The 27,789-nt window shown below is 43.8% G+C and overlaps 26 non-coding genes across 26 annotated transcripts; all 26 read left to right on the forward strand.

The window, feature by feature from the left end:
• Positions 1-16,107: 16,107 nt before the first annotated feature.
• Positions 16,108-16,182, forward strand: Trnas-cga. Its single transcript has one exon. It is a non-coding gene; the product is annotated as a tRNA-Ser (tRNA).
• A 226-nt stretch (positions 16,183-16,408) lies between these two features.
• Positions 16,409-16,483, forward strand: Trnas-cga. The gene has a single exon. It is a non-coding gene; the product is annotated as a tRNA-Ser (tRNA).
• A 527-nt stretch (positions 16,484-17,010) lies between these two features.
• Trnas-cga lies at positions 17,011-17,085 on the forward strand. The gene has a single exon. It is a non-coding gene; the product is annotated as a tRNA-Ser (tRNA).
• A 226-nt stretch (positions 17,086-17,311) lies between these two features.
• Trnas-cga lies at positions 17,312-17,386 on the forward strand. The gene has a single exon. It is a non-coding gene; the product is annotated as a tRNA-Ser (tRNA).
• Positions 17,387-17,913: 527 nt separating this feature from the next.
• Trnas-cga lies at positions 17,914-17,988 on the forward strand. Its single transcript has one exon. It is a non-coding gene; the product is annotated as a tRNA-Ser (tRNA).
• A 226-nt stretch (positions 17,989-18,214) lies between these two features.
• Positions 18,215-18,289, forward strand: Trnas-cga. The gene has a single exon. It is a non-coding gene; the product is annotated as a tRNA-Ser (tRNA).
• A 527-nt stretch (positions 18,290-18,816) lies between these two features.
• Trnas-cga lies at positions 18,817-18,891 on the forward strand. Its single transcript has one exon. It is a non-coding gene; the product is annotated as a tRNA-Ser (tRNA).
• A 527-nt stretch (positions 18,892-19,418) lies between these two features.
• Positions 19,419-19,493, forward strand: Trnas-cga. The gene has a single exon. It is a non-coding gene; the product is annotated as a tRNA-Ser (tRNA).
• Positions 19,494-20,020: 527 nt separating this feature from the next.
• On the forward strand, positions 20,021-20,095 carry Trnas-cga. Its single transcript has one exon. It is a non-coding gene; the product is annotated as a tRNA-Ser (tRNA).
• A 226-nt stretch (positions 20,096-20,321) lies between these two features.
• Positions 20,322-20,396, forward strand: Trnas-cga. The gene has a single exon. It is a non-coding gene; the product is annotated as a tRNA-Ser (tRNA).
• Positions 20,397-20,622: 226 nt separating this feature from the next.
• Trnas-cga lies at positions 20,623-20,697 on the forward strand. Its single transcript has one exon. It is a non-coding gene; the product is annotated as a tRNA-Ser (tRNA).
• A 226-nt stretch (positions 20,698-20,923) lies between these two features.
• Positions 20,924-20,998, forward strand: Trnas-cga. The gene has a single exon. It is a non-coding gene; the product is annotated as a tRNA-Ser (tRNA).
• Positions 20,999-21,224: 226 nt separating this feature from the next.
• Positions 21,225-21,299, forward strand: Trnas-cga. The gene has a single exon. It is a non-coding gene; the product is annotated as a tRNA-Ser (tRNA).
• A 226-nt stretch (positions 21,300-21,525) lies between these two features.
• On the forward strand, positions 21,526-21,600 carry Trnas-cga. The gene has a single exon. It is a non-coding gene; the product is annotated as a tRNA-Ser (tRNA).
• Positions 21,601-21,826: 226 nt separating this feature from the next.
• Trnas-cga lies at positions 21,827-21,901 on the forward strand. The gene has a single exon. It is a non-coding gene; the product is annotated as a tRNA-Ser (tRNA).
• Positions 21,902-22,428: 527 nt separating this feature from the next.
• On the forward strand, positions 22,429-22,503 carry Trnas-cga. Its single transcript has one exon. It is a non-coding gene; the product is annotated as a tRNA-Ser (tRNA).
• Positions 22,504-22,729: 226 nt separating this feature from the next.
• Positions 22,730-22,804, forward strand: Trnas-cga. Its single transcript has one exon. It is a non-coding gene; the product is annotated as a tRNA-Ser (tRNA).
• Positions 22,805-23,030: 226 nt separating this feature from the next.
• Trnas-cga lies at positions 23,031-23,105 on the forward strand. Its single transcript has one exon. It is a non-coding gene; the product is annotated as a tRNA-Ser (tRNA).
• Positions 23,106-23,331: 226 nt separating this feature from the next.
• Trnas-cga lies at positions 23,332-23,406 on the forward strand. The gene has a single exon. It is a non-coding gene; the product is annotated as a tRNA-Ser (tRNA).
• Positions 23,407-23,632: 226 nt separating this feature from the next.
• Trnas-cga lies at positions 23,633-23,707 on the forward strand. The gene has a single exon. It is a non-coding gene; the product is annotated as a tRNA-Ser (tRNA).
• A 226-nt stretch (positions 23,708-23,933) lies between these two features.
• Trnas-cga lies at positions 23,934-24,008 on the forward strand. The gene has a single exon. It is a non-coding gene; the product is annotated as a tRNA-Ser (tRNA).
• A 226-nt stretch (positions 24,009-24,234) lies between these two features.
• On the forward strand, positions 24,235-24,309 carry Trnas-cga. The gene has a single exon. It is a non-coding gene; the product is annotated as a tRNA-Ser (tRNA).
• A 226-nt stretch (positions 24,310-24,535) lies between these two features.
• Positions 24,536-24,610, forward strand: Trnas-cga. The gene has a single exon. It is a non-coding gene; the product is annotated as a tRNA-Ser (tRNA).
• Positions 24,611-24,836: 226 nt separating this feature from the next.
• On the forward strand, positions 24,837-24,911 carry Trnas-cga. The gene has a single exon. It is a non-coding gene; the product is annotated as a tRNA-Ser (tRNA).
• Positions 24,912-25,137: 226 nt separating this feature from the next.
• Positions 25,138-25,212, forward strand: Trnas-cga. Its single transcript has one exon. It is a non-coding gene; the product is annotated as a tRNA-Ser (tRNA).
• A 226-nt stretch (positions 25,213-25,438) lies between these two features.
• Trnas-cga lies at positions 25,439-25,513 on the forward strand. Its single transcript has one exon. It is a non-coding gene; the product is annotated as a tRNA-Ser (tRNA).
• The last annotated feature ends 2,276 nt before the right edge of the window (positions 25,514-27,789 follow it).

Consider the following 27,789-nt stretch of genomic DNA (forward strand, 5'->3'; position numbering starts at 1 on the left):
AGCACAATGGCGACCTCAGTACAAGAGGACCGACTCTTCTTACTGTCTATGTTTTGAACCATTCCTGTGACACTAGTTATAGATTCCGATGTTTCACTTCAGGTTTACTGTATCCCTTGGACCTTCTTATTGACGACGAAACACAGAAATTGCATTGGAATTAAATAGAAAGGGCACAATGCCGACTTGAGTACAAGAAGACTGACCCTTCCTATTGTCTATGTTTTGAACCATTCCTGTGACACTAGTTATAGATTCCGATGCTTCACTTCAGGTTTACTGTATCCCTCTGACATTTTCATTGATGAAGAAACACAGAAATTGCATCGGAATTAAATAGAAAAGGCACTATGCCGACTTAAGTACAAGAAGACTGACCCTGTTTTGAACTATTCCTGTGACACTAGTTATAGATTCCGATGTATCACTTCAGGTTTACTGTATCCCTTGGACCTTCTTATTGACGATGAAACACAGAAATTCCATTGGAATAAAATACGAAAAGCACAATGCCGACTTAACTACAAGTAGTCCGACTCTTCCTACTGTCTATGTTTTGAACCGTTCCTGTGACTCTAGTTATAGATTCCGATGCTTCACTTCAGGTCTACTGTATCCCTGTGACCTTCTTATTGACGATGAAACACAGAAATTGCATCGGAATTAAATGCAAAAGGCACAATGCTGACTCAAGTACAAGAAGACTGACTCTTCCCACTGTCTATGATTTGAACCATTCCTGTGACACTAGTTATAGATACCGATGCTTCACTTCAGGTTTACTGTATCCCTCTGACCTTCTTATTGACGGTGAAACACAGAAATTGCATCGGAATAAAATGGAAAGTTCACAATGTTGACTTAAGTACAAGAAGACTGACTCTTCTTACTGTTTATGTTTTGAACCATTCCTGTGACACTAGTTATAGATTCCAAAGCTTCACTTCAGGTTTACTGTATCTCTTGGACCTTCTTATTGACGATGAAACACAGATATTGCATCGGAATTAAATACAAAATACACAATGCCGACTTACGTACAAGAAGACTGACTCTTCCTACTGTCTATGTTTTGAACCATTCCTGTGACACTAGTTATAGAATCCGATGCTTCATTTCAGGTTTACTGTATCCCTTGGACCTTCTTATTGACGATGAAACGCAGATAGTGCAACGGAAGTAAATAGAAAATTCACAACTCCGACTTAAGTACAAGTAGACTGACTCTTCCTACTGTCTATGTTTAAACCATTCCTTTGACACTAGTTATGGATTCCGATGCTTCACTTCCGGTTTACTGTATCCCTCTGACCTTCTTATGGACGATGAAACACAGAATTTGCATCGGAATTAAATAGAAAAGGCACAATGCCGACTTAAGTACAAGAAGACTGACTCTTCTTACTCTCTATGTTTTGAACCATTCCTGTGACACTAGTTATAGATTCCCATGCTTCACTTCAGGTGTCCTGCATCCCTTGGACCTTCTTAATGATGATGAAACACAGAAATTGCATCGGATTTAAATGGAAAAGGGACAATGGCGACATAAGTACATGAAGACTGACTCTTCTTATTGACTATGTTTTCAACCATTCATGTGACACTAGTTATAGATTCCGATGCATCACTTCAGGTTTACTGTATTCCTTGGACCCTCATATTGTCGATGAAACACAGAAATTGCATCGGAAATAAATACAAAAGGCACAATGCCGACTTAAGTACAAGAAGACTGACTCTTCCTACTGTCTATGTTTTGAACCATTCCTGTGACACTAGTTATACATTCCGATGCTTCACTTCAGGTTTACTGTATCCATGTGACCTTCTTATTAACGATGAAACACAGAAATTGCATCGGAATTAAATAGAAAAGGCACAATGCCGATTTAAATACAAGAAGACTGACTCTTCCTACTGTCTATGTTTTGAATCATTCCTGTGACACTAGTTAAAGATTCTGATGCTTCACTTCAGGTTTACTGTATCCCTCTGACCTTCTTATTGACGGCGAAACACAGAAATTGCATCGGAATTAAATAGAAAAGGCACAATGCCGACTTAAGTACAAGAAGACTGACTCTTCTTACTCTCTATGTTTTGAACCATTCCTGTGACACTAGTTATAAATTCCGATGCTTCACTTCAGGTGTACTGCATCCCTTGAACCTTCTTATTGATGATGAAACACAGAAATTGCATCGGAATTAAATAGAAGTGGCACAATGCCGACTTATGTACAAGAAGACTGACTCTTCTTACTTACTATATTTTGAACCATCCCTGTGACACTAGTTATAGATTCCGATGCTTCACCTCAGGTTTACTGTATCCCTCTGACCTTCTAATTGACAGTGAAGCACAGAAATTGCATCGGAATTAAATGGAAAAGGCACAATGCCGACTTAAGTACAAGAAGACTGACTCTTCCTACTGACTATGGTTTGAACCATTCCTGTGACACTAGTTATAGCCTCCGATGCTTCACTTCAGGTTTACTGTAACCCTCTGACCTTCTTATTGACGATGAAACACAGAAATTGCATCGGCATTAAATAGAAAAGGCACAATGCCTACTTAAGTACAAGAAGTCTGACTCTTCTTACTGTCTATGTTTTGAACCGATCCTGTGACACTAGTTATAGATTCCGATGCTTCACTTCAGGTTTACTGTATCCCTCTGACCTACATATTGACGATGAAACACAGAAATTGCATCGGAATTAAATAGAAAAGGCACAATGCCGACTTAAGTACAAGAAGACTGACTCTTCCTACTGACTATGTTTTGAACCATTCCTGTGACACTAGTTATAGATTCCGATCTTTCACTTCAGGTTTACTGTATCCCTTGGACCTTCTTATTGACGATGAAACACAGAAATTGCATCCGAATTAAATACAAAAGGCACAATGCCGACATATGTACAAAAGACTGACTCATCTTACTGTCTATGATTTGAACCATTCCTGTGACACTAGTTATAGATTCCGATCCTTCACCTCATACTTACTGTATCTCTCTGACCTTCTTATTCACGATGAAACACAGAAATTGCATTGGAAATAGATACAAAAAGCACAATGCCGACCTCAGTACAAGAGGACCGACTCTTCTTACTGTCTATGTTTTGATCCATTCCTGTGAAACTAGTTATAGATTCCGATCTTTCACTTCAGGTTTACTGTATCCCTTGGACCTTCTTATTGACTACGAAACACAGAAATTGCAACGGAATTAAATAGAAAAAGCACCATGCCGACTTGAGTACAAGAAGACTGACCCTTCCTATAGTCTATGTTTTGAACCATTCCTGTGACACTAGTTATAGATTCCGATGCTTCACTTCAGGTTTACTGTATCCCTCTGACCTTCTTATTGACGATGAAACACAGAAATTGCTTCGGAATTATATAGAAAAGGCACAATGCCGACTTAAGTACAAGAAGACAGACTCTTCTTACTGTCTATGTTTTGCAACATTCCTGTGACACTAGTTATAGATTCCGACGTTTCACTTCAGAATTACTGTATCCCTTGGACCTTCTTATTGACAATGAACCACAGAAATTACATCGGAGTTAAATACAAAAGGCACAATGCCGTCTTAAGTACAAGAAGACTGACTCATCTTAATGTCTATGTTTGAACTATTCCTGTGACACTAGTTAAAGATTCCGATGCTTCACTTCAGGATTACTGTATCCCTCTGAGTTTCTTAGTGACGATGAAACACAGAAATTGCATCGGAATTAAATACAAAAGGCACTATGCCGACTTAAGTACAAGAAGACTGACTCTTCTTACTGTCTTTGTTTTGAACCATTCCTGTGACACAAGTTATAGCCTCCGATGCTTCACTTCAGGTTTACTGTATCCCTCTGACCTTCTTATTGACGAGGAAACACAGAAATTGCATCGGAATTAAATAGAAAAGGCACAATGCAAACTTAAGTACAAGAACACTGACTGATCCTACTGTCTAAGTTTGAACCATTCCTGTGACACTAGTTATAGATTACGATGCTTCATTGCAGGTTTACTGTATCCCTCTGACTATCTTAGTGACGAAGAAACACAGAAATTGCATCGGAATTAAATACAAAAGGCACAATGCCTACTTAAGTACAAGAAGACTGATTTTTCCTACTGTCTATGTTTTGAACCATTCCTGTGACACTAGTTATAGATTCCGATGCTTCACTTCAGGTTTACTGTATCCCTTGGACCTTCTTATTGAGGACGTAACACAGAAATGGCATCGGAATTAGATACAAATGGCACAATGCCGACTTAAGTACAAGAGGACTGACTCTTCTTACTGTCTATGTTTTGAACCATTCCTGTGACACTAGTTGTAGATTCCGATGCTTCACTTCAGATTTACCGTATCCCTTGGACCTTCTTATTGACGACGAAACACAGATATTGCATCGGAATTAAATACAAAAGGCACAATGATGACTTACGTACAAGAAGACTGACTCTTCTTACTGAGTATGTTTTGAACCATTCCTGTGACATTAGTTATAGATTCCGATGCTTCACTTCAGGTTAACCGTATCCCTCTGACCTTCTTATTGACGATGAAACACAGAAATAGCATCGGAATTAAATACAAAAGGCACAATGCCAACTTAAGTACAAGAAGTCTGACTCTTATTACTGTTCATGTTTTGAGACATTCCTCTGACACTAGTAATAGCTTCCGATGCTTCACTTCAGGTTTACTGTATCTCTTGGACCTTCTTACTGACGATGAAAAACAGAAATTGCATCCGAATTAAATACAAAAGGCACAATGCCGACTTATGTACAAAAAGACTGACTCATCTTACTGTCTATGATTTGAACCATTCCTCTGACACTAGTTAGAGATTACGATCCTTCACCTCATACTTACTGTATCTCTCTGACCTTCTTATTGATGACGAAACACAGAAATTGCATTGGAATTAGATACAAAAAGCACAATGGCGACCTCAGTACAAGAGGACCGACTCTTCTTACTGTCTATGTTTTGAACCATTCCTGTGACACTAGTTATAGATTCCGATGTTTCACTTCAGGTTTACTGTATCCCTTGGACCTTCTTATTGACGACGAAACACAGAAATTGCATTGGAATTAAATAGAAAGGGCACAATGCCGACTTGAGTACAAGAAGACTGACCCTTCCTATTGTCTATGTTTTGAACCATTCCTGTGACACTAGTTATAGATTCCGATGCTTCACTTCAGGTTTACTGTATCCCTCTGACATTTTCATTGATGAAGAAACACAGAAATTGCATCGGAATTAAATAGAAAAGGCACTATGCCGACTTAAGTACAAGAAGACTGACCCTGTTTTGAACTATTCCTGTGACACTAGTTATAGATTCCGATGTATCACTTCAGGTTTACTGTATCCCTTGGACCTTCTTATTGACGATGAAACACAGAAATTCCATTGGAATAAAATACGAAAAGCACAATGCCGACTTAACTACAAGTAGTCCGACTCTTCCTACTGTCTATGTTTTGAACCGTTCCTGTGACTCTAGTTATAGATTCCGATGCTTCACTTCAGGTCTACTGTATCCCTGTGACCTTCTTATTGACGATGAAACACAGAAATTGTATCGGAATTAAATGCAAAAGGCACAATGCTGACTCAAGTACAAGAAGACTGACTCTTCCCACTGTCTATGATTTGAACCATTCCTGTGACACTAGTTATAGATACCGATGCTTCACTTCAGGTTTACTGTATCCCTCTGACCTTCTTATTGACGGTGAAACACAGAAATTGCATCGGAATAAAATGGAAAGTTCACAATGTTGACTTAAGTACAAGAAGACTGACTCTTCTTACTGTTTATGTTTTGAACCATTCCTGTGACACTAGTTATAGATTCCAAAGCTTCACTTCAGGTTTACTGTATCTCTTGGACCTTCTTATTGACGATGAAACACAGATATTGCATCGGAATTAAATACAAAATACACAATGCCGACTTACGTACAAGAAGACTGACTCTTCCTACTGTCTATGTTTTGAACCATTCCTGTGACACTAGTTATAGAATCCGATGCTTCATTTCAGGTTTACTGTATCCCTTGGACCTTCTTATTGACGATGAAACGCAGATAGTGCAACGGAAGTAAATAGAAAATTCACAACTCCGACTTAAGTACAAGTAGACTGACTCTTCCTACTGTCTATGTTTAAACCATTCCTTTGACACTAGTTATGGATTCCGATGCTTCACTTCCGGTTTACTGTATCCCTCTGACCTTCTTATGGACGATGAAACACAGAATTTGCATCGGAATTAAATAGAAAAGGCACAATGCCGACTTAAGTACAAGAAGACTGACTCTTCTTACTCTCTATGTTTTGAACCATTCCTGTGACACTAGTTATAGATTCCCATGCTTCACTTCAGGTGTCCTGCATCCCTTGGACCTTCTTAATGATGATGAAACACAGAAATTGCATCGGATTTAAATGGAAAAGGGACAATGGCGACATAAGTACATGAAAACTGACTCTTCTTATTGACTATGTTTTCAACCATTCATGTGACACTAGTTATAGATTCCGATGCATCACTTCAGGTTTACTGTATTCCTTGGACCCTCATATTGTCGATGAAACACAGAAATTGCATCGGAAATAAATACAAAAGGCACAATGCCGACTTAAGTACAAGAAGACTGACTCTTCCTACTGTCTATGTTTTGAACCATTCCTGTGACACTAGTTATACATTCCGATGCTTCACTTCAGGTTTACTGTATCCATGTGACCTTCTTATTAACGATGAAACACAGAAATTGCATCGGAATTAAATAGAAAAGGCACAATGCCGATTTAAATACAAGAAGACTGACTCTTCCTACTGTCTATGTTTTGAATCATTCCTGTGTCACTAGTTAAAGATTCTGATGCTTCACTTCAGGTTTACTGTATCCCTCTGACCTTCTTATTGACGGCGAAACACAGAAATTGCATCGGAATTAAATAGAAAAGGCACAATGCCGACTTAAGTACAAGAAGACTGACTCTTCTTACTCTCTATGTTTTGAACCATTCCTGTGACACTAGTTATAAATTCCGATGCTTCACTTCAGGTGTACTGCATCCCTTGAACCTTCTTATTGATGATGAAACACAGAAATTGCATCGGAATTAAATAGAAGTGGCACAATGCCGACTTATGTACAAGAAGACTGACTCTTCTTACTTACTATATTTTGAACCATCCCTGTGACACTAGTTATAGATTCCGATGCTTCACCTCAGGTTTACTGTATCCCTCTGACCTTCTAATTGACAGTGAAGCACAGAAATTGCATCGGAATTAAATGGAAAAGGCACAATGCCGACTTAAGTACAAGAAGACTGACTCTTCCTACTGACTATGGTTTGAACCATTCCTGTGACACTAGTTATAGCCTCCGATGCTTCACTTCAGGTTTACTGTAACCCTCTGACCTTCTTATTGACGATGAAACACAGAAATTGCATCGGCATTAAATAGAAAAGGCACAATGCCTACTTAAGTACAAGAAGTCTGACTCTTCTTACTGTCTATGTTTTGAACCGATCCTGTGACACTAGTTATAGATTCCGATGCTTCACTTCAGGTTTACTGTATCCCTCTGACCTACATATTGACGATGAAACACAGAAATTGCATCGGAATTAAATAGAAAAGGCACAATGCCGACTTAAGTACAAGAAGACTGACTCTTCCTACTGACTATGTTTTGAACCATTCCTGTGACACTAGTTATAGATTCCGATCTTTCACTTCAGGTTTACTGTATCCCTTGGACCTTCTTATTGACGATGAAACACAGAAATTGCATCCGAATTAAATACAAAAGGCACAATGCCGACATATGTACAAAAGACTGACTCATCTTACTGTCTATGATTTGAACCATTCCTGTGACACTAGTTATAGATTCCGATCCTTCACCTCATACTTACTGTATCTCTCTGACCTTCTTATTCACGATGAAACACAGAAATTGCATTGGAAATAGATACAAAAAGCACAATGCCGACCTCAGTACAAGAGGACCGACTCTTCTTACTGTCTATGTTTTGATCCATTCCTGTGAAACTAGTTATAGATTCCGATCTTTCACTTCAGGTTTACTGTATCCCTTGGACCTTCTTATTGACTACGAAACACAGAAATTGCAACGGAATTAAATAGAAAAAGCACCATGCCGACTTGAGTACAAGAAGACTGACCCTTCCTATAGTCTATGTTTTGAACCATTCCTGTGACACTAGTTATAGATTCCGATGCTTCACTTCAGGTTTACTGTATCCCTCTGACCTTCTTATTGACGATGAAACACAGAAATTGCATCGGAATTATATAGAAAAGGCACAATGCCGACTTAAGTACAAGAAGACAGACTCTTCTTACTGTCTATGTTTTGCAACATTCCTGTGACACTAGTTATAGATTCCGACGTTTCACTTCAGAATTACTGTATCCCTTGGACCTTCTTATTGACAATGAACCACAGAAATTACATCGGAGTTAAATACAAAAGGCACAATGCCGTCTTAAGTACAAGAAGACTGACTCATCTTAATGTCTATGTTTGAACTATTCCTGTGACACTAGTTAAAGATTCCGATGCTTCACTTCAGGATTACTGTATCCCTCTGAGTTTCTTAGTGACGATGAAACACAGAAATTGCATCGGAATTAAATACAAAAGGCACTATGCCGACTTAAGTACAAGAAGACTGACTCTTCTTACTGTCTATGTTTTGAACCATTCCTGTGACACAAGTTATAGCCTCCGATGCTTCACTTCAGGTTTACTGTATCCCTCTGACCTTCTTATTGACGAGGAAACACAGAAATTGCATCGGAATTAAATAGAAAAGGCACAATGCCTACTTAAGTACAAGAAGTCTGACTCTTCTTACTGTCTATGTTTTGAACCGATCCTGTGACACTAGTTATAGAGTCCGATGCTTCACTTCAGGTTTACTGTATCCCTCTGACCTTCTTATTGACGATGAAACACAGAAATTGCATCGGAATTAAATAGAAAAGGCACAATGCCGACTTAAGTACAAGAAGACAGACTCTTCTTACTGTCTATGTTTTGTAACATTCCTGTGACACTAGTTATAGATTCCGACGTTTCACTTCAGAATTACTGTATCCCTTGGACCTTCTTATTGACAATGAACCACAGAAATTACATCGGAGTTAAATACAAAAGGCACAATGCCGTCTTAAGTACAAGAAGACTGACTTATCTTAATGTCTATGTTTGAACTATTCCTGTGACACTAGTTAAAGATTCCGATGCTTCACTTCAGGATTACTGTATCCCTCTGAGTTTCTTAGTGACGATGAAACACAGAAATTGCATCGGAATTAAATACAAAAGGCACTATGCCGACTTAAGTACAAGAAGACTGACTCTTCTTACTGTCTATGTTTTGAAACATTCCTGTGACACAAGTTATAGCCTCCGATGCTTCACTTCAGGTTTACTGTATCCCTCTGACCTTCTTATTGACGAGGAAACACAGAAATTGCATCGGAATTAAATAGAAAAGGCACAATGCCTACTTAAGTACAAGAAGTCTGACTCTTCTTACTGTCTATGTTTTGAACCGATCCTGTGACACTAGTTATAGAGTCCGATGCTTCACTTCAGGTTTACTGTATCCCTCTGACCTTCTTATTGACGATGAAACACAGAAATTGCATCGGAATTAAATAGAAAAGGCACAATGCCGACTTAAGTACAAGAAGACTGACTCTTCTTACTCTCTATGTTTTGAACCATTCCTGTGACACTAGTTATAGATTCCCATGCTTCACTTCAGGTGTCCTGCATCCCTTGGACCTTCTTAATGATGATGAAACACAGAAATTGCATCGGATTTACATGGAAAAGGGACAATGGCGACTTAAGTACATGAAGACTGACTCTTCTTATTGACTATGTTTCCAACCATTCCTGTGACACTAGTTATAGATTCCGATGCATCACTTCAGGTTTACTGTATTCCTTGGACCCTCATATTGTCGATGAAACACAGAAATTGCATCGGAATTAAATACAAAAGGCACAATGCCGACTTAAGTACAAGAAGACTGACTCTTCCTACTGTCTATGTTTTGAACCATTCCTGTGACACTAGTTATACATTCCGATGCTTCACTTCAGGTTTACTGTATCCATGTGACCTTCTTATTGACGATGAAACACAGAAATTGCATCGGAATTAAATAGAAAAGGCACAATGCCGATTTAAATACAAGAAGACTGACTCTTCCTACTGTCTATGTTTTGAATCATTCCTGTGACACTAGTTAAAGATTCTGATGTTTCACTTCAGGTTTACTGTATCCCTCTGACCTTCTAATTGACAGTGAAACACAGAAATTGCATCGGAATTAAATAGAAAAGGCACAATGCCGACTTAAGTACAAGAAGACTGACTCTTCCTACTGACTATGGTTTGAACCATGTCTGTGACACTAGTTATAGCCTCCGATGCTTCTCTTCAGGTTTACTGTATCCCTCTGACCTTCTTATTGACGATGAAACACAGAAATTGCATCCGAATTAAATAGAAAAGGCACAATGCCTACTTAAGTACAAGAAGTCTGACTCTTCTTACTGTCTATGTTTTGAACCGATCCTGTGACACTAGTTATAGATTCCGATGCTTCACTTCAGGTTTACTGTATCCCTTGGACCTTCTTATTGACGATGAAACACCGAAACTACATCGGAATTAAATACGAAAGGCACAATACCGACTTAAGTACAAGAAGACTGTGTCTTCTTACTGACTATGTTTTGAACCATTCCTGTGACACCACTTATAGATTCCGATGCTTCACTTCAGGTTTACTGTATCCCTCTGACCTTCTTATTGACGACGAAACACAGAAATTGCATCGGAATTAAATAGAAAAGGCACAATGCCGACTTAAGTACAAGAAGACTGACTCTTCTTACTCTCTATGTTTTGAACCATTCCTGTAACACTAGTTATAAATTCCGATGCTTCACTTCAGGTGTACTGCATCCCTTGGTCCTTCTTATTGATGATGAAACACAGAAATTGCATCGGAATTAAATAGAAGTGGCACAATGCCGACTTATGTACAAGAAGACTGACTCTTCTTACTGACTATGTTTTCAACCATTCCTGTGACACTAGTTATAGATTCCGATGCCTCACTTCAGGTTTACTGTATCCCTTGGACCTTCATATTGACGATGAAACACAGAAATTGCATCGGAATTAAATACAAAAGGCACAATGCCGATTTAAGTACAAGAAGACTGACTCTTCCTACTGTCTATGTTTTGAACCATTCCTGTGACACTAGTTATAGATTCCGATGGTTCACTTCAGGTTTACTGTAACGATGTGACCTTCTTATTGAGGACGAAACACAGAAATGGCATCGGAATTAAATATAAATGGCACAATGCCGATTAAATACAAGAAGACTGACTCTTCCTACTGTCTATGTTTTGAATCATTCCTGTGACACTAGTTATAGATTCTGATGCTTCACTTCAGGTTTACTGTATCCCTCTGACCTTCTTATTGACGATTAAACACAGAAATTGCATCGGAATTAAATACAAAAGCACAATGCCGACTTAAATACAAGAAGAGTGACTCTTCCCACAGTCTATGTTTTGAACCATTCCTGTGACACTAGTTATAGATTCCGATGCTTCACATCAGGTTTAGTGTATCCCTCTGACCTTCGTATTGACGATGTAACACAGAAGTTGCATCGGAATTAAATAGAAAAGGCACAATGCTGACTAAAGTACAAGAAGACTGACTCTTCTTACTGTCTATGATTTGAACCATTCCTTTGACACTAGTTAGAGGTTCCGATGCTTCACTTCAGGTGTACTGTATCCCTTGGACCTTCTTATTGACGATGAAACACAGAAATTGCTTCGGAATTAAATAGAAAGGGCACAATGCTGACTTACGTACAAGAAGGCTGACTCTTCTTACTGTTTATGATTTGAACCATTCCGGTGACACTAGTTATAGATTCCGATGCTTCACTTCAGGTTTACTGTATCCATTGGACCTTCTTATTGACGATGAACCACAGAAATTACATCGGAGTTAAATACAAAAAGCACAATGCCGACTTAAGTACAAGAAGACTGACTCATCTTAATGTCTATGATTGAACTGTTCCTGTGACACTAGTTATAGATTCCGATGCTTCACTTCAGGTTTACTGTATCTGTTAAACCTTCTTATTGACGAAGAAACACAGAAATTGCGTCGGAATTAAATTGAAAAGGCACAATGCCAACTTAAGTACAAGAAGATTGACTCATCCTACTGTCTATGTCTGAACCATTCCTGTGACACTAGTTACAGATTCCGATGCTTCATTTCAGGTTTACTGTATCCCTCTGACTTTCTTAGTGACGATGAAACGCAGAAATTGCATCGGAATTAAATACAAAAGGCACAATGCCTACTTAAGTACAAGAAGACTGATTTTTCCTACTGTCAATGTTTTGAACCATTCCTGTGACACTAGTTATAGATTCCGATGCTTCACTTTAGGTTTACTGTATCCCTTGGACCTTCTTATTGAGGACGAAACACAGAAATGGCATCGGAATTAAATATAAATGGCACAATGCCGACTTAAGTACAAGAAGACTGACTCTTCTTACTGTCTATGTTTTGAACCATTCCTGTGACACTAGTTGTAGAATCCGATGCTTCACTTCAGATTTACCGTATTCCTTGGACCTTCTTATTGACGACGAAACACAGATATTGCATCGGAATTAAATACAAAAGGCACAATGCCGACTTAAGTACAAGAAGACTGACTCTTCCTACTGACTATGTTTTGAACCATTCCTGTGACACTAGTTATAGATTCCGATGCTTCACTTCAGGTTTACTGTATCCCTTGGACCTTCTTATTGAGGACGAAACACAGAAATGGCATCGGAATTAAATATAAATGGCACAATGCCAACTTAAGTACAAGAAGACTGACTCATCCTTCTGTCTATGTTTGAACCATTCCTGTCACACTAGTTACAGATTCCGATGCTTCATTTCAGGTTTACTGTATCCCTCTGACTTTCTTAGTGACGATGAAACGCAGAAATTGCATCGGAATTAAATACAAAAGGCACAATGCCTACTTAAGTACAAGAAGACTGATTTTTCCTACTGTCAATGTTTTGAACCATTCCTGTGACACTAGTTATAGATTCCGATGCTTCACTTCAGGTTTACTGTATCCCTTGGACCTTCTTATTGAGGACGAAACACAGAAATGGCATCGGAATTAAATATAAATGGCACAATGCCGACTTAAGTACAAGAAGACTGACTCTTCTTACTGTCTATGTTTTGAACCATTCCTGTGACACTAGTTGTAGAATCCGATGCTTCACTTCAGGTTTACTGTATCCCTTGGACCTTCTTATTGACGATGAAACACAGAAATTGCATCCGAATTAAATACAAAAGGCACAATGCCGACTTATGTACAAAAGACTGACTCATCTTACTGTCTATGATTTGAACCATTCCTGTGACACTAGTTATAGATTCCGATCCTTCACGTCATACTTACTGTATCTCTCTGACCTTCTTATTGACGATGAAACACAGAAATTGCATTCGAAATAGATACAAAAAGCACAATGCCGACCTCAGTACAAGAGGACCGACTCTTCTTACTGTCTATGTTTTGAACCATTCCTGTGAAACTAGTTATAGATTCCGATCTTTCACTTCAGGTTTACTGTATCCCTTGGACCTTCTTATTGACGACGAAACACAGAAATTGCAACTTAATTAAATAGAAAAAGCACCATGCCGACTTGAGTACAAGAAGACTGACCCTTCCTATTGTCTATGTTTTGAACCATTCCTGTGACACTAGTTATAGATTCCGATGCTTCACTTCTGGTTTACTGTATCCCTCTGACCTTCTTATTGACGATGAAACACAGAAATTGCATCGGAATTATATAGAAAAGGCACAATGCCGACTTAAGTACAAGAAGACAGACTCTTCTTACTGTCTATGTTTTGGAACATTCCTGTGACACTAGTTATAGATTCCGACGTTTCACTTCAGAATTACTGTATCCCTTGGACCTTCTTATTGACAATGAACCACAGAAATTACATCGGAGTTAAATACAAAAGGCACAATGCCGTGTTAAGTACAAGAAGACTGACTCATCTTAATGTCTATGTTTGAACTATTCCTGTGACACTACTTAAAGATTCCGGTGCTTCACTTCAGGTTTACTGTACCCATTGGATCTTCTTATTGACGAAGAAACACAGAAATTGCATCGAAATTAAATAGAAAAGGCACAATGCCGACTTAAGTACAAGATGACTGACTCATCCTACTGTCTATGTTTTGAACCATTCCTGTGACACTAGTTATAGATTCCGATGCTTCACTTCAGGACTACTGTATCCCTCTGAGTTTCTTAGTGACGATGAAACACAGAAATTGCATCGGAATTAAATACAAAAGGCACAATGCCGACTTAAGTACAAGAAGACTGATTCTTCTTACTGTCTATGTTTTGAACCATTCCTGTGACACTAGTTACAGATTCCGATGCTTCACTTCAGGTTTACTGTATCCCTTGGACCTACTTACTGAGGACGAAACACAGAAATGGCATCGGATTTAAATACAAATGGCACAATGCCGACTTAAGTACAAGAAGACTGACTCTTCTTACTGTCTATGTTTTGAACCATTCCTGTGACACTAGTTATAGATTCCGATGCTTCACTTCAGGTTTACTGTATCCCTTGCATCTTCTTATTGACGACGAAACACAGAAATTGCATCGGAATATTATATAGAAAAGGCACAATGCCGACTTAAGTACAAGAAGACCGACTCTTCCTACTGTTTATGTTTTGAACCATTCCTGTGACACTAGTTATAGATTCCGATGCTTCACTTCAGGTTTACTGTTCCTCTTGGACCTTCCTATTGACGATGAAATACAGACATTGCATCTGAATTAAATACAAAATACACAATGCCGACTTACGTACAAGAAGACTGACTCTTCCTACTGTCTATGTTTTCAACCATTCCTGTGACACTAGTTATAGAATCCGATGCTTCATTTCAGGTTTACTGTATCACGTAGCAAGAGGAGGATATCTAACAGCAAGTAATCAGAGAAGATCATAAATATAAATCAGTTAGGCCTCTATGTATATATTACTTTCTTTTGAGGGAAGCATACGACACAGTGATGAAACTGGTATCTACCCTTTATTTAGTTTCTTTCTTTCACTCCTACTTTCACAGGAAGACGTATTTATGTTATTTATGTGTAAAATCAAGCAGCAGTAGCCTACTTTAATTCATTACCTTTCTAAAGAAGAGAATTTTACTTATCAGCAATAATGAGTTTGCTTCTTTCTGTTTTTCCACGCCCGGAGAACGAAATTTACAAATGCAGTCACATTTCCATAACAATTAGGTGACTGCCTTCTCAATGGAAATTACATTTATTTTTATCCAAGCCATGTTGCAAACAAAGGCAACAGAAGGGGCATACTTCGTTTGTCGTTCAGAAGAAGCGTGATTCCACATCATCAAGTTACATTCATTTTTTAAAGGCGGAGAAGCCAGGCCGAGAAGGCAACACTTGGCGAGCGTAAAGGACGGGTTGAAGGGGAGGAAGGAGACCCAAAAAAAAAAAAAAAAAAAAAAAAAAAAAAAAAAAAAAAAAAAAAAAAAAAAAAGTTGGTAGAGCACTTCCCCGCGAAAGGCAAAGGTCCCGAGTTCGAGTCTCGGTCGGGCACACAGTTTTAATCTGCCAGGAAGTTTCATATCAGCGTACACTCCGCTGCAGAGTGAAAATCTCATTCTGGAAACATCCCCCCGGCTGTGGCTAAGCCATGTCTCCGCTATATCCTTTCTTTCAGGAGTGCTAGTTCTGCAAGGTTCGCAGGAGAGCTTCTGTAAAGTTTGGAAGGTAGGAGACGAGATACTGGCAGAAGTAAAGCTGTGAGTACCGGGCGTGAGTCGTGCTCCGGTAGCTCAGTTGGTAGAGCACTTGCCCGCGAAAGGCAAAGGTCCCGAGTTCGAGTCTCGGTCGGGCACACAGTTTTAATCTGCCAGGAAGTTTCATATCAGCGCACACTCCGCTGCAGAGTGAAAATCTCATTCTGGAAACATCCCCCAGGCTGTGGCTAAGCCATGTCTCCGCTATATCCTTTCTTTCAGGAGTGCTAGTTCTGCAAGGTTCGCAGGAGAGCTTCTGTAAAGTTTGGAAGGTAGGAGACGAGATACTGGCAGAAGTAAAGCTGTGAGTACCGGGCGTGAGTCGTGCTCCGGTAGCTCAGTTGGTAGAGCACTTGCCCGCGAAAGGCAATGGTCCCGAGTTCGAGTCTCGGTCGGGCACACAGTTTTAATCTGCCAGGAAGTTTCATATCAGCGCACACTCCGCTGCAGAGTGAAAATCTCATTCTGGAAACATCCCCCAGGCTGTGGCTAAGCCATGTCTCCGCTATATCCTTTCTTTCAGGAGTGCTAGTACTGCAAGGTTCGCAGGAGAGCTTCTGTAAAGTTTGGAAGGTAGGAGACGAGATACTGGCAGAAGTAAAGCTGTGAGTACCGGGCGTGAGTCGTGCTCCAGTAGCTCAGTTGGTAGAGCACTTGCCCGCGAAAGGCAAAGGTCCCGAGTTCGAGTCTCGGTCGGGCACACAGTTTTAACCTGCCAGGAAGTTTCATATCAGCGCACACTCCGCTGCAGAGTGAAAATCTCATTCTGGAAACATCCCCCAGGCTGTGGCTAAGCCATGTCTCCGCTATATCCTTTCTTTCAGGAGTGCTAGTACTGCAAGTGTCGCAGGAGAGCTTCTGTAAAGTTTGGAAGGTAGGAGACGAGATACTGGCAGAAGTAAAGCTGTGAGTACCGGGCGTGAGTCGTGCTCCGGTAGCTCAGTTGGTAGAGCACTTGCCCGCGAAAGGCAAAGGTCCCGAGTTCGAGTCTCGGTCGGGCACACAGTTTTAATCTGCCAGGAAGTTTCATATCAGCGCACACTCCGCTGCAGAGTGAAAATCTCATTCTGGAAACATCCCCCAGGCTGTGGCTAAGCCATGTCTCCGCTATATCCTTTCTTTCAGGAGTGCTAGTACTGCAAGGTTCGCAGGAGAGCTTCTGTAAAGTTTGGAAGGTAGGAGACGAGATACTGGCAGAAGTAAAGCTGTGAGTACCGGGCGTGAGTCGTGCTCCGGTAGCTCAGTTGGTAGAGCACTTGCCCGCGAAAGGCAAAGGTCCCGAGTTCGAGTCTCGGTCGGGCACACAGTTTTAATCTGCCAGGAAGTTTCATATCAGCGCACATTCCGCTGCAGAGTGAAAATCTCACTCTGGAAACATCCCCCAGGCTGTGGCTAAGCCATGTCTCCGCTATATCCTTTCTTTCAGGAGTGCTAGTTCTGCAAGGTTCGCAGGAGAGCTTCTGTAAAGTTTGGAAGGTAGGAGACGAGATACTGGCAGAAGTAAAGCTGTGAGTACCGGGCGTGAGTCGTGCTCCGGTAGCTCAGTTGGTAGAGCACTTGCCTGCGAAAGGCAAAGGTCCCGAGTTCGAGTCTCGGTCGGGCACACAGTTTTAATCTGCCAGGAAGTTTCATATCAGCGCACACTCCGCTGCAGAGTGAAAATCTCATTCTGGAAACATCCCCCAGGCTGTGGCTAAGCCATGTCTCCGCTATATCCTTTCTTTCAGGAGTACTAGTTCTGCAAGGTTCGCAGGAGAGCTTCTGTAAAGTTTGGAAGGTAGGAGACGAGATACTGGCAGAAGTAAAGCTGTGAGTACCGGGCGTGAGTCGTGCTCCGGTAGCTCAGTTGGTAGAGCACTTGCCCGCGAAAGGCAAAGGTCCCGAGTTCGAGTCTCGGTCGGGCACACAGTTTTAATCTGCCAGGAAGTTTCATATCAGCGCACACTCCGCTGCAGAGTGAAAATCACATTCTGGAAACATCCCCCAGGCTGTGGCTAAGCCATGTCTCCGCTATATCCTTTCTTTCAGGAGTGCTAGTACTGCAAGGTTCGCAGGAGAGCTTCTGTAAAGTTTGGAAGGTAGGAGACGAGATACTGGCAGAAGTAAAGCTGTGAGTACCGGGCGTGAGTCGTGCTCCGGTGGCTCAGTTGGTAGAGCACTTGCCCGCGAAAGGCAAAGGTCCCGAGTTCGAGTCTCGGTCGGGCACACAGTTTTAACCTGCCAGGAAGTTTCATATCAGCGCACACTCCGCTGCAGAGTGAAAATCTCATTCTGGAAACATCCCCCAGGCTGTGGCTAAGCCATGTCTCCGCTATATCCTTTCTTTCAGGAGTGCTAGTACTGCAAGGGTCGCAGGAGAGCTTCCGTAAAGTTTGGAAGGTAGGAGACGAGATACTGGCAGAAGTAAAGCTGTGAGTACCGGGCGTGAGTCGTGCTCCGGTAGCTCAGTTGGTAGAGCACTTGCCCGCGAAAGGCAAAGGTCCCGAGTTCGAGTCTCGGTCAGGCACACAGTTTTAATCTGCCAGGAAGTTTCATATCAGCGCACACTCCGCTGCAGAGTGAAAATCTCATTCTGGAAACATCCCCCAGGCTGTGGCTAAGCCATGTCTCCGCTATATCCTTTCTTTCAGGAGTGCTAGTACTGCAAGGTTCGCAGGAGAGCTTCTGTAAAGTTTGGAAGGTAGGAGACGAGATACTGGCAGAAGTAAAGCTGTGAGTACCGGGCGTCAGTCGTGCTCCGGTAGCTCAGTTGGTAGAGCACTTGCCCGCGAAAGGCAAAGGTCCCGAGTTCGAGTCTCGGTCGGGCACACAGTTTTAACCTGCCAGGAAGTTTCATATCAGCGCACACTCCGCTGCAAATTGAAAATCTCATTCTGGAAACATCCCCCCGGCTGTGGCTAAGCCATGTCTCCGCTATATCCTTTCTTTCAGGAGTGCTAGTTCTGCAAGGTTCGCAGGAGAGCTTCTGTAAAGTTTGGAAGGTAGGAGACGAGATACTGGCAGAAGTAAAGCTGTGAGTACCGGGCGTGAGTCGTGCTCCGGTAGCTCAGTTGGTAGAGCACTTGCCCGCGGAAGGTAAAGGTCCCGAGTTCGAGTCTCGGTCGGGCACACAGTTTTAATCTGCCAGGAAGTTTCATATCAGCGCACACTCCGCTGCAGAGTGAAAATCTCATTCTGGAAACATCCCCCAGGCTGTGGCTAAGCCATGTCTCCGCTATATCCTTTCTTTCAGGAGTGCTAGTTCTGCAAGGTTCGCAGGAGAGCTTCTGTAAAGTTTGGAAGGTAGGAGACGAGATACTGGCAGAAGTAAAGCTGTGAGTACCGGGCGTGAGTCGTGCTCCGGTAGCTCAGTTGGTAGAGCACTTGCCCGCGAAAGGCAAAGGTCCCGAGTTCGAGTCTCGGTCGGGCACACAGTTTTAATCTGCCAGGAAGTTTCATATCAGCGCACACTCCGCTGCAGAGTGAAAATCTCATTCTGGAAACATCCCCCAGGCTGTGGCTAAGCCATGTCTCCGCTATATCCTTTCTTTCAGGAGTGCTAGTACTGCAAGGTTCGCAGGAGAGCTTCTGTAAAGTTTGGAAGGTAGGAGACGAGATACTGGCAGAAGTAAAGCTGTGAGTACCGGGCGTGAGTCGTGCTCCAGTAGCTCAGTTGGTAGAGCACTTGCCCGCGAAAGGCAAAGGTCCCGAGTTCGAGTCTCGGTCGGGCACACAGTTTTAACCTGCCAGGAAGTTTCATATCAGCGCACACTCCGCTGCAGAGTGAAAATCTCATTCTGGAAACATCCCCCAGGCTGTGGCTAAGCCATGTCTCCGCTATATCCTTTCTTTCAGGAGTGCTAGTACTGCAAGGGTCGCAGGAGAGCTTCTGTACAGTTTGGAAGGTAGGAGACGAGATACTGGCAGAAGTAAAGCTGTGAGTACCGGGCGTGAGTCGTGCTCCGGTAGCTCAGTTGGTAGAGCACTTGCCCGCGAAAGGCAAAGGTCCCGAGTTCGAGTCTCGGTCGGGCACACAGTTTTAATCTGCCAGGAAGTTTCATATCAGCGCACACTCCGCTGCAGAGTGAAAATCTCATACTGGAAACATCCCCCAGGCTGTGGCTAAGCCATGTCTCCGCTATATCCTTTCTTTCAGGAGTGCTAGTACTGCAAGGTTCGCAGGAGAGCTTCTGTAAAGTTTGGAAGGTAGGAGACGAGATACTGGCAGAAGTAAAGCTGTGAGTACCGGGCGTGAGTCGTGCTCCGGTAGCTCAGTTGGTAGAGCACTTGCCCGCGAAAGGCAAAGGTCCCGAGTTCGAGTCTCGGTCGGGCACACAGTTTTAATCTGCCAGGAAGTTTCATATCAGCGCACATTCCGCTGCAGAGTGAAAATCTCATTCTGGAAACATCCCCCAGGCTGTGGCTAAGCCATGTCTCCGCTATATCCTTTCTTTCAGGAGTGCTAGTTCTGCAAGGTTCGCAGGAGAGCTTCTGTAAAGTTTGGAAGGTAGGAGACGAGATACTGGCAGAAGTAAAGCTGTGAGTACCGGGCGTGAGTCGTGCTCCGGTAGCTCAGTTGGTAGAGCACTTGCCCGCGAAAGGCAAAGGTCCCGAGTTCGAGTCTCGGTCGGGCACACAGTATTAATCTGCCAGGAAGTTTCATATCAGCGCACATTCCGCTGCAGAGTGAAAATCTCATTCTGGAAACATCCCCCAGGCTGTGGCTAAGCCATGTCTCCGCTATATCCTTTCTTTCAGGAGTGCTAGTACTGCAAGGTTCGCAGGAGAGCTTCTGTAAAGTTTGGAAGGTAGGAGACGAGATACTGGCAGAAGTAAAGCTGTGAGTACCGCGCGTGAGTCGTGCTCCGGTAGCTCAGTTGGTAGAGCACTTGCCCGCGAAAGGCAAAGGTCCCGAGTTCGAGTCTCGGTCGGGCACACAGTTTTAATCTGCCAGGAAGTTTCATATCAGCGCACACTCCGCTGCAGAGTGAAAATCTCATTCTGGAAACATCCCCCAGGCTGTGGCTAAGCCATGTCTCCGCTATATCCTTTCTTTCAGGAGTGCTAGTACTGCAAGGTTCGCAGGAGAGCTTCTGTAAAGTTTGGAAGGTAGGAGACGAGATACTGGCAGAAGTAAAGCTGTGAGTACCGGGCGTGAGTCGTGCTCCGGTAGCTCAGTTGGTAGAGCACTTGCCCGCGAAAGGCAAAGGTCCCGAGTTCGAGTCTCGGTCGGGCACACAGTTTTAATCTGCCAGGAAGTTTCATATCAGCGCACACTCCGCTGCAGAGTGAAAATCTCATTCTGGAAACATCCCCCCGGCTGTGGCTAAGCCATGTCTCCGCTATATCCTTTCTTTCAGGAGTGCTAGTTCTGCAAGGTTCGCAGGAGAGCTTCTGTAAAGTTTGGAAGGTAGGAGACGAGATACTGGCAGAAGTAAAGCTGTGAGTACCGGGCGTGAGTCGTGCTCCGGTAGCTCAGTTGGTAGAGCACTTGCCCGCGAAAGGCAAAGGTCCCGAGTTCGAGTCTCGGTCGGGCACACAGTTTTAATCTGCCAGGAAGTTTCATATCAGCGCACACTCCGCTGCAGAGTGAAAATCTCATTCTGGAAACATCCCCCAGGCTGTGGCTAAGCCATGTCTCCGCTATATCCTTTCTTTCAGGAGTGCTAGTTCTGCAAGGTTCGCAGGAGAGCTTCTGTAAAGTTTGGAAGGTAGGAGACGAGATACTGGCAGAAGTAAAGCTGTGAGTACCGCGCGTGAGTCGTGCTCCGGTAGCTCAGTTGGTAGAGCACTTGCCCGCGAAAGGCAAAGGTCCCGAGTTCGAGTCTCGGTCGGGCACACAGTTTTAATCTGCCAGGAAGTTTCATATCAGCGCACACTCCGCTGCAGAGTGAAAATCTCATTCTGGAAACATCCCCCAGGCTGTGGCTAAGCCATGTCTCCGCTATATCCTTTCTTTCAGGAGTGCTAGTACTGCAAGGTTCGCAGGAGAGCTTCTGTAAAGTTTGGAAGGTAGGAGACGAGATACTGGCAGAAGTAAAGCTGTGAGTACCGGGCGTGAGTCGTGCTCCAGTAGCTCAGTTGGTAGAGCACTTGCCCGCGAAAAGCAAAGGTCCCGAGTTCGAGTCTCGGTCGGGCACACAGTTTTAACCTGCCAGGAAGTTTCATATCAGCGCACACTCCGCTGCAGAGTGAAAATCTCATTCTGGAAACATCCCCCAGGCTGTGGCTAAGCCATGTCTCCGCTATATCCTTTCTTTCAGGAGTGCTAGTACTGCAAGGGTCGCAGGAGAGCTTCTGTAAAGTTTGGAAGGTAGGAGACGAGATACTGGCAGAAGTAAAGCTGTGAGTACCGGGCGTGAGTCGTGCTCCGGTAGCTCAGTTGGTAGAGCACTTGCCCGCGAAAGGCAAAGGTCCCGAGTTCGAGTCTCGGTCGGGCACACAGTTTTAATCTGCCAGGAAGTTTCATATCAGCGCACACTCCGCTGCAGAGTGAAAATCTCATTCTGGAAACATCCCCCAGGCTGTGGCTAAGCCATGTCTCCGCTATATCCTTTCTTTCAGGAGTGCTAGTTCTGCAAGGTTCGCAGGAGAGCTTCTGTAAAGTTTGGAAGGTAGGAGACGAGATACTGGCAGAAGTAAAGCTGTGAGTATCGGGCGTGAGTCGTGCTCCGGTGGCTCAGTTGGTAGAGCACTTGCCCGCGAAAGGCAAAGGTCCCGAGTTCGAGTCTCGGTCGGGCACACAGTTTTAATCTGCCAGGAAGTTTCATATCAGCGCACACTCCGCTGCAGAGTGAAAATCTCATTCTGGAAACATCCCCCAGGCTGTGGCTAAGCCATGTCTCCGCTATATCCTTTCTTTCAGGAGTGCTAGTTCTGCAAGGTTCGCAGGAGAGCTTCTGTAAAGTTTGGAAGGTAGGAGACGAGATACTGGCAGAAGTAAAGCTGTGAGTACCGGGCGTGAGTCGTGCTCCGGTAGCTCAGTTGGTAGAGCACTTGCCCGCGAAAGGCAAAGGTCCCGAGTTCGAGTCTCGGTCGGGCACACAGTTTTAATCTGCCAGGAAGTTTCATATCAGCGCACACTCCGCTGCAGAGTGAAAATCTCATTCTGGAAACATCCCCCAGGCTGTGGCTAAGCCATGTCTCCGCTATATCCTTTCTTTCAGGAGTGCTAGTACTGCAAGGTTCGCAGGAGAGCTTCTGTAAAGTTTGGAAGGTAGGAGACGAGATACTGGCAGAAGTAAAGCTGTGAGTACCGCGCGTGAGTCGTGCTCCGGTAGCTCAGTTGGTAGAGCACTTGCCCGCGAAAGGCAAAGGTCCCGAGTTCGAGTCTCGGTCGGGCACACAGTTTTAAACTGCCAGGAAGTTTCATATCAGCGCACACTCCGCTGCAGAGTGAAAATCTCATTCTGGAAACATCCCCCAGGCTGTGGCTAAGCCATGTCTCCGCTATATCCTTTCTTTCAGGAGTGCTAGTACTGCAAGGTTCGCAGGAGAGCTTCTGTAAAGTTTGGAAGGTAGGAGACGAGATACTGGCAGAAGTAAAGCTGTGAGTACCGGGCGTGAGTCGTGCTCCGGTAGCTCAGTTGGTAGAGCACTTGCCCGCGAAAGGCAAAGGTCCCGAGTTCGAGTCTCGGTCGGGCACACAGTTTTAATCTGCCAGGAAGTTTCATATCAGCGCACACTCCGCTGCAGAGTGAAAATCTCATTCTGGAAACATCCCCCAGGCTGTGGCTAAGCCATGTCTCCGCTATATCCTTTCTTTCAGGAGTGCTAGTTCTGCAAGGTTCGCAGGAGAGCTTCTGTAAAGTTTGGAAGGTAGGAGACGAGATACTGGCAGAAGTAAAGCTGTGAGTACCGGGCGTGAGTCGTGCTCCGGTAGCTCAGTTGGTAGAGCACTTGCCCGCGAAAGGCAAAGGTCCCGAGTTCGAGTCTCGGTCGGGCACACAGTTTTAATCTGCCATGAAGTTTCATATCAGCGCACACTCCGCTGCAGAGTGAAAATCTCATTCTGGAAACATCCCCCAGGCTGTGGCTAAGCCATGTCTCCGCTATATCCTTTCTTTCAGGAGTGCTAGTTCTGCAAGGTTCGCAGGAGAGCTTCTGTAAAGTTTGGAAGGTAGGAGACGAGATACTGGCAGAAGTAAAGCTGTGAGTACCGGGCGTGAGTCGTGCTCCGGTAGCTCAGTTGGTAGAGCACTTGCCCGCGAAAGGCAAAGGTCCCGAGTTCGAGTCTCGGTCGGGCACACAGTTTTAATCTGCCAGGAAGTTTCATATCAGCGCACACTCCGCTGCAGAGTGAAAATCTCATTCTGGAAACATCCCCCAGGCTGTGGCTAAGCCATGTCTCCGCTATATCCTTTCTTTCAGGAGTGCTAGTACTGCAAGGTTCGCAGGAGAGCTTCTGTAAAGTTTGGAAGGTAGGAGACGAGATACTGGCAGAAGTAAAGCTGTGAGTACCGGGCGTGAGTCGTGCTCCAGTAGCTCAGTTGGTAGAGCACTTGCCCGCGAAAGGCAAAGGTCCCGAGTTCGAGTCTCGGTTGGGCACACAGTTTTAACCTGCCAGGAAGTTTCATATCAGCGCACACTCCGCTGCAGAGTGAAAATCTCATTCTGGAAACATCCCCCAGGCTGTGGCTAAGCCATGTCTCCGCTATATCCTTTCTTTCAGGAGTGCTAGTACTGCAAGGGTCGCAGGAGAGCATCTGTAAAGTTTGGAAGGTAGGAGACGAGATACTGGCAGAAGTAAAGCTGTGAGTACCGGGCGTGAGTCGTGCTCCGGTAGCTCAGTTGGTAGAGCACTTGCCCGCGAAAGGCAAAGGTCCCGAGTTCGAGTCTCGGTCGGGCACACAGTTTTAATCTGCCAGGAAGTTTCATATCAGCGCACACTCCGCTGCAGAGTGAAAATCTCATTCTGGAAACATCCCCCTGGCTGTGGCTAAGCCATGTCTCCGCTATATCCTTTCTTTCAGGAGTGCTAGTACTGCAAGGTTCGCAGGAGAGCTTCTGTAAAGTTTGGAAGGTAGGAGACGAGATACTGGCAGAAGTAAAGCTGTGAGTATCGGGCGTGAGTCGTGCTCCGGTAGCTCAGTTGGTAGAGCACTTGCCCGCGAAAGGCAAAGGTCCCGAGTTCGAGTCTCGGTCGGGCACACAGTTTTAATCTGCCAGGAAGATTCATATCAGCGCACACTCCGCTGCAGAGTGAAAATCTCATTCTGGAAACATCCCCCAGGCTGTGGCTAAGCCATGTCTCCGCTATATCCTTTCTTTCAGGAGTGCTAGTACTGCAAGGTTCGCAGGAGAGCTTCTGTAAAGTTTGGAAGGTAGGAGACGAGATACTGGCAGAAGTAAAGCTGTGAGTACCGGGCGTGAGTCGTGCTCCGGTAGCTCAGTTGGTAGAGCACTTGCCCGCGAAAGGCAAAGGTCCCGAGTTCGAGTCTCGGTCGGGCACACAGTTTTAATCTGCCAGGAAGTTTCATATCAGCGCACACTCCGGTGCAGAGTGAAAATCTCATTCTGGAAACATCCCCCAGGCTGTGGCTAAGCCATGTCTCCGCTATATCCTTTCTTTCAGGAGTGCTAGTACTGCAAGGTTCGCAGGAGAGCTTCTGTAAAGTTTGGAAGGTAGGAGACGAGATACTGGCAGAAGTAAAGCTGTGAGTACCGGGCGTGAGTCGTGCTCCGGTAGCTCAGTTGGTAGAGCACTTGCCCGCGAAAGGCAAAGGTCCCGAGTTCGAGTCTCGGTCAGGCACACAGTTTTAATCTGAAAGGAAGTTTCATATCAGCGCACACTCCGCTGCAGAGTGAAATTCTCATTCTGGAAACATCCCACAGGCTGTGGCTAAGCAATGTCTCCGCTATATCCTTTCTTTCAGGAGTGCTAGTTCTGCAAGTTTCGCAGGAGAGCTTCTGTAAAGTCTGGAAGGTAGGAGACGAGATACTGTCAGAAGTAAAGCTGTGAGTACCGGGCGTGAGTCGTGCTCCGGTAGCTCAGTTGGTAGAGCACTTGCCCGCGAAAGGCAAAAATCCCGAGTTCGAGTCTCGGTCGGGCACACAGTTTTAATCTGCCAGGAAGTTTCATATCAGCGCACACTCCGCTGCAGAGTGAAAATCTCATTCTTGAAACATCCCCCAGGCTGTGGCTAAGCCATGTCTCCGCTATATCCTTTCTTTCAGGAGTGCTAGTTCTGCAAGGTTCGCAGGAGAGCTTCTGTAAAGTTTGGAAGGTAGGAGACGAGATACTGGCAGAAGTAAAGCTGTGAGTACCGGGCGTGAGTCGTGCTCCGGTAGCTCAGTTCGTAGAGCACTTGCCCGCGAAAGGCAAAGGTCCCGAGTTCGAGTCTCGGTCGGGCACACAGTTTTAATCTGCCAGGAAGTTTCATATCAGCGCACACTCCGCTGCAGAGTGAAAATTTCATTCTGGAAACATCCCCCAGGCTGTGGCTAAGCCATGTCTCCGCTATATCCTTTCTTTCAGGAGTGCTAGTACTGCAAGGTTCGCAGGAGAGCTTCTGTAAAGTTTGGAAGGTAGGAAACGAGACACTGGCAGAAGTAAAGCTGTGAGTACCGGGCGTGAGTCGTGCTCCGGTAGCTCAGTTGGTAGAGCACTTGCCCGCGAAAGGCAAACGTCCCGAGTTCGAGTCTCGGTCGGGCACACAGTTTTCTATTTAATTCCGATGCAATTTCTGTGTTTCATCGTCAATAAGAAGGTCCGAGGGATACAGTAAACATGAAGTGAAGCATCGGAATCAATAATTGGTGTCACAGGAATGGTTCAAAACATAGACAGTAAGAAGAGTCAGTCTTCTTGTACTTTAGTCGGCATTGTGCCTTTTGTATTTTATTCCGATGCAATTTCTGTGTTTCATCGTCAAAAAGAAGGTCAGCGGGTTACAGTAAACCTGAAGTGAAGCATCGGAATGTATAACTAATGTCACAGGAATCGTTCGAAACATAAACAGTAGGAAGAGTCAGTCTTCTTGTACTTAAGTCGGCATTGTGCCTTTTGTATTTAGTTCCGATGCAATTTCTGTGTTTCATCGTCAATAAGAAAGTCCTAGGGATAGAGTAAACCAGAAGTGAAGCATCGGATTCTATAATTAGTGTCACAGGAATGGTTCAAAACATAGTCAGTAAGAAAAGTCAGTCTTCTTGTAGTTAAGTCAGCATTGTGCCTTTTCTATATACTTCCGATGCTATTTCTGTGTTTCATCGTCAATAAGAAGGTCCAAGGGATACAGTAAACCTGAAGTGAAGCATCGGAATCTATTAATTGTGTCACAGGAATGGTTCAAAACATAGACAGTAGGTCGAGTCAGTCTTCTTTTACTTAAGTCGGCATTGTGCCTTTTCTATTTAATTCCGATGCAATTTCTGTATTTCGTCGCCAATAAGAAGTTCAGAGGGATACAGTGGACCTGAGGTAAAGCATCGGAATCTACAACTAGTGTCACAGGAATGGTTCAAAGCATATACATTAGGAAGAGTCAGTCTTCTTGTACTTAAGTCGGCATTGTGCCTTTTCAATTTAATTCCAATGCAATTTCTGTGTTTCGTCGCCAATTAGAAGGTCCAAAGGATACAGTAAACCTGAAGTGAAGCATCGGAATCTATAACTAATGTCACAGGAATGGTTCGAGACATAGTCAGTAAGAAGAGTCAGTCTTCTTGTACTTAAGTTGGCATTGTGCTTTTTGTATTTAATTCCGATGCAATTTCTGTGTTTCA

This window comes from Schistocerca piceifrons, chromosome 9, assembly GCF_021461385.2.
Source record: "Schistocerca piceifrons isolate TAMUIC-IGC-003096 chromosome 9, iqSchPice1.1, whole genome shotgun sequence".
Taxonomy (NCBI): domain Eukaryota; kingdom Metazoa; phylum Arthropoda; class Insecta; order Orthoptera; family Acrididae; genus Schistocerca; species Schistocerca piceifrons.